At 46.1% G+C, this 5,709-nt stretch overlaps 1 pseudogene; it reads left to right on the forward strand.

Annotated features, from left to right (window-relative positions):
• The window catches only part of LOC102851349, a 13,211-nt pseudogene extending 8,433 nt beyond the window's left edge, over positions 1-4,778 (forward strand).
• The last annotated feature ends 931 nt before the right edge of the window (positions 4,779-5,709 follow it).

The raw sequence follows: 5,709 nt of genomic DNA on the forward strand, positions 1-5,709 counted from the left end.
ACGTTCAGGGTTTGGTGACGGGGTTCACGTTCAGGGTTCGGCGCTGAGGTTCACGTTCAGGGTTTGGTGACGGGGTTCACGTTCAGGGTTTGGTGCTGAGGTTCATGTTCAGGGTTTGGTGCCGGGGTTCACAATCAGGGTTCGGCGCTGAGGTTCACGTTCAGGGTTTGGCACTGAGGTTCACGTTCAGGGGTTTGGCGCTGGGGTTCAGTTGCACAGGGCACTGGACCTAAAAGCATCAGTACACAGCAGGATTCCCAGGTTTCAAAAAGGTAATGATGAGACACATGAAAAAGCCACAGAAACCGCCACATCCAACAGGAATATTTATTCTACCCCCACTGAGTCCCAGAAGGGCAGAAGAGGGCTTGACTGACCCTCCAGGAAGCCACCTTGATTAACACATCACCGTTATTTACACAGAAGCATACATACAACTTGAACTACTCACGGTGATCGAAGTTCCAACGTGCAGCTCTACATGCCTTTGATTACAAAAGGGGGGAAGCCCAATAATTATTACTCAATAAAACCTGGCTTTCAATAGACAACCTCTTTTGACATGCTGGGTCTATGGAGAGAATAAAATAAAAGCACCGCAGTACACCACAATAGCTGAAATTTATTTTTAAAACCATCTAAAATATCACAGAAACAATTTCTCCCTGGAGTGTTTTATGAACAGCAAATGTGAGGAGAAACATTTTAACTGATGCCCTTGAACTAAGTTTACGGAAATTCGTGTAAGTGTGCTCACACGTGTGTGTAAATAAATCACATTTAACAGAAGGGTTAATGGAACTACCAACAGCCACATGGCATCATCCTAATTCAAGCTGGTAACCAACCAGCTGGCATAAAAGCATAATAAGAAAGGCCATCTCATATTTTGAAAATGCAAAATTTAATGGGAATAAACCTTCTCAAATAATGGCACACATGCCTTAGCAAAGCAGTTATTACTCCCTCCACGGAGGCACAGCACCGTCCTCGGGAACTATATTTATTATAACTTATTAGATTCTACAGCAATTGTCCTCTGAAGAGCATAAGAGATGGCAAAATAACTCTTGGATTGTGCAGAAACTTCACAAGGGGCATTTCCGGAGGAGATGGTGGGGACGGATGAGCAAATGGAAGGAAAGAGAGAAGGCACAGAAGAGGGGAGGGAGGATGGGAGTGAGGAAACGTGGGAGCCGAGGGGAAGAAGGTGTGCAAGGCAAGGCCGCAAGGACACTCCCCAGGGCCACCCCGTCTCTCCTGGGCCCCTGGTCACCGCGCAGGACCTCAGCCAACAGGCAAAACACACTTCAGCTTCGCTCTGTGTCTGTGGTCCACAGAAAACTAACATCTCTCAAACCACACTAGATGTAACAGCAGAGAGAACAAAGCCCAGGTGTGGTCTTTCATTTCAAACAGCTCAACAAAACAGAGATATGTTTACAAATAGCTCTACAGTTTGCCAACCTTCTCTGATGTCTTTAAAAAGCATTTTAAAAGTCCATTAACCAATGCTCCCAACCATGTCCGTCAGGAAAGGTGTCCCCTGCCCCAGAGCTGGAACAGCCATGGTGTGGGGTCCATGTAATACTCCCAGCAATGCACACCCTCAAACAGTCTTCTGGTTGTACAAGTTGAGGAAGCACAGGATGGCCCCTAAGAAAAAGAAAATCCCTAGTAAATAGATTTCAGACCAACAAGGAGGGAGTCTTTATACTGGGTTTGTAAAAGCCAACATCCTGTGAGTTGCTAGAGATCTAGACATCAATTCACCAGCCTGACTCTCCACAACCCCTCCCCCCAAGGAAGAAATTGTCCCAATACATCTTACTAGCCACATGCCAACAACTAGTTAACCAGAACCAATACACACAGCACTGGCATAAATGGCATAAGCCGTAGCACATCTTCTCCTGAGTTGCAATGAGAGGTGAGGGCTTTCTATCGCAAGCATGTTGTTCATGCTCAGAAACAGGACATTCTGGGATTTGGACACTGCAAGCATCATATTACATACTTAGCAAAGTGAGCTCTGGTGGCCTAGTGGCAAGAAGCTGCATTGCAATCCAAGAGGTGGGCAATTCGAATCCCTAGCTGCTCTGCTGGAAAAAGAGGGACAATCTCCCCCTGTACCAGTCAGATCCAACTTGACAGCACACACACACAAAATAATTTTAAAAGAAAAAATTTAAAAGTAAATTTACATACTTAGCAAAAAGACCGGTCTGAACCAGGAGCAATGGCCATGCCCCCTTTACCACCTCTCAGCTCCTTAGTCACCTTTTGTTCCACTTTCAGATCAACCCGCTCCTTTTGTCTCTTGCTATTATCATCATAAATACTTGGTCTTTGCTGTGTTTGGGAGCCATCATGCACTTCGAGGTAATATTTTCAAAAGAAAATTGAACAGAAATAATGCACAACACTCCAGAGATGTGTGATACACGAGATTGAATGCTGCTGTCTAAGAGTTAAAGTACACACTTTATAAATGTTTTTCTTTTTTTATTGATATTTTAATGAAAGTTTATAGAGAACTTGGATTTCCATTTAATCATTGTTGTACATTTTCCTTCCTACGCCCCCTGCCCCCCAGTTCACTCTTTTCCTTTGGAAAAAAAAATATTTCATTGTTATACGGCCCCCAGCCCAGTCCACTTTACTATGCAGCTCTTATTCTGTCTGTACTCCTGCCATGCCAATAATATCTAATCATATATTCTTTATATACAGTTCCCTCCCTTGTCTGTTTCAACATTATTTATCCCCTTTCTTAATTTCCCATCAAGCCCCATATCAGTCCTATTTTATAACAGTGGCATTATGCAGTATTTGTCTTTTAGTGACTTAAGATATTTCACTGAGCATAATGTCCTCCAGGATCACCCATTTTGTATACTATTTCATGAGTTTTCTGTTTTTCAGCACTGCATAGTATTCCATTGTGTGAATATACCACAGTTTCTCTATCCATTAATTTGTTGATGGGCACTTGGGTTGTTTCCAACTCTTTGCTATTGTGAACAAAGCACCAATAAACATGGGTGCGCATTTATTTGCTTGGGTGGTAGTTCTGGTTTCTTTAGGGTATATTCCCAGTAGTGGAATTGCTGGGTCAAATGGTATTTCTATTTCCAACTTTTTAAGAAAGAGCCACACAGTAAACTTTTAAGTAGGCAAACTTCACATTAAATTAACAGTAGGGAACACAGCATAGTATACATCTAAGCCAACATGAGGGTGAATGTATCCTAGGTTATACGTGCACCTTGTCATTACATGCCTAGCAGAACTGTCATGTATATGCAAGAGACATGAGCCAAGTGTGCTGTATACGGAAAACCGTTGTGTTGCATTACACCCCATTCTCCGATCGGGACTTCTGAACTCTGTTCTAACTCTGGACATGTTGCTAGGCAAGGATTTCCTTGGAGACAGGCATCGTGATCGGAAAGGTGGAGGGACCACGAAGGAAAGAAAGGTGGACTGATCCAGTGATTGCAGCAATAAGCACGAGTGTCAGAGATTGTGAGGATGGCACAGTCAGGACAAGGTTCAGAACTGTTGTTCACAGGGTCACTATGAGTTGGGCATGACTCCACAGCACCTAACAATAAGATTATAACGTTAGGAGAACACAAATGTACAAGATGTCAGTGTGATGTGACCTGAGGTTATGTGACAAGTGACCAGAGTGCTGCTCTTCAGCTGGGACAAACACACAGGACAGGGAATGGACGTTTTCATTCTTTTTTTACTTTCAAAGTCAAGGGTACTATAGTACTAATTCCTGAATCCTTCACAAGTGAGGGAAAATGGAATTTATAGGACACAGAAGAATATACTGGGAGTAGAATCCGTTTCTACAGTTCTGTTTTGCACTAGACAGCCCTGCTTCTCTCCCCAGGCGTCCTCGTGAGAGTGACATCATCTCTAAAACCTGCGTGGCAATCCCTGTTGCACCGCCGTGATGCCCAGAGCTGCTTCCTTAAGATTACCCACCTCGCGGATGATGATCCGAAATGCTTCATTGCGGGTAAAGATAATGTGGGCTCCATGCAGATGCAGCAGACCTGCTTGTTCTTCCACGGGAAGGCTGTGGTACCAATGGGCAAGAACACAATGATGTGCAAGGCCATCCGTGGCCCCCTGGACATCAACTCGGCCCTGGAGAAGCTGCTGCCCCCCACCTGGGGGAACATGGGGTTTGTGTTCACCAAGAGGTCCTCACTGAGCTCAGGGACATTTTACTGTCCAACACTCTGTGTGAGGTTACCGTGCCGGCCCAGAACACTGGTCTGGGCCTTGAGAAGACCTCCTCCTTCCAGGCTTTGTGCATCACCACTAAGATCTCCAGAGGCACCACTGAAATCCTGGAGACAAGGTGGGAGCTAGTGAGGCCACCCTGCTAACATGCTGACCTCCCCCTTCTCCTTCGGGCTGATCATCCAGCATGTGTTGACAACAGTCCTGAAGTGCTTGACGTCACAGAGGGGACTCTGCCTACACGCCTCTTGGAGGGTGTCCACAATGTTGCCAGCGTATGTCTGACTGTGGCCTCGGTACCCCACTCGATCATCAGTGGGTACAAGCGGGTCCTGGCTTTGTCCGTGGAGACTGAGTACCCCTTCCCACTGGCTGCAAAGGTCAAGGCCTTCCTGGCTAATCCATCTGCATTTGTGACTGCTGCTCCTGTGACTGCAGCCCCTGCCAAGGTGGAAGCAAAGGTAGAGTCAGAGGAGTCTGACGAGGATGCGGGATTTGGTCCCTCTGACTGATAACCAAAACGCCACCAACTCTGCCAGCTTTGGGAAACAGGAAAATCAAGGCTTCATTCTCTTTTTTTTTTATTTTTACTGTATTATTTTTGTGTGAGTGTACCGTTAAATCAGATCTGACTGGTACAGGAGGAGATTGTCCCTCCTTCCCCGGCAGAGCATATGGTGGATTCGAACAGTGGCTTCATTCTCTTAAAAGCAAAAAGAAAGAAAGAGAGAGGACCCTGCACATTTGAGAGTCTACAGATCCTATCACTTTTGTATGTGGGAGTGTGATAAATACTCCAAAAAGAATGCCTATCTCAGAGCCAAATATGAACCAGCCCAGAATTTCAGAATGACCAAGCTCACCAACAACTCGGGATGGGCCAGCTCCCAGCAGACAGGGGCCACTCACCCAGACCCACAGTCCTGCCACAATCCTAAATGCACAGCACGGAAAGTAGGGGTTCTCTTTAGTTTCTTATAGCAAATCAAGCAGGCCTGAGTGCATTGCCCTAAAACCTGACCGGAGCCCACAGGCAGTCACAGGCACCACCCCCACTTTCCAAGCAGACAGATGTATGCATCGATGAGGTGGATGGAGGGCACTGCCTAACAGACAGCATCGACTTGATCCTCCAAAAAGTCTGACCGCCTGACCTCCATGAGACCTGGACCCAGGGACTTCACGAGAGGGCAGTGGGTCCTTGAGAATGGCTCTCCTGCTGGGAATTTCTATTTCCACGGCAGAGTGAGTATCTGCCATTTGCAAGGTCCCTGTGATTCCTGCAGAACACGAATTGTTATTGCTGTTGTTGTTATTGTTGTTCTGTGCTGTCGAGTCACCTGCGACTCATAGCGACCCTATGTACAAACCCTAAACCCTGCTCTGTCCTGTGCCAATCGCACTGCCTCCGACACACCTACCCCCATTACCCCAGTCACCAAA

Source organism: Elephantulus edwardii, unplaced genomic scaffold (genome assembly GCF_000299155.1).
Source record: "Elephantulus edwardii isolate Elephantulus edwardi_28Jun2011 unplaced genomic scaffold, EleEdw1.0 scaffold00207, whole genome shotgun sequence".
NCBI classification, from domain to species: domain Eukaryota; kingdom Metazoa; phylum Chordata; class Mammalia; order Macroscelidea; family Macroscelididae; genus Elephantulus; species Elephantulus edwardii.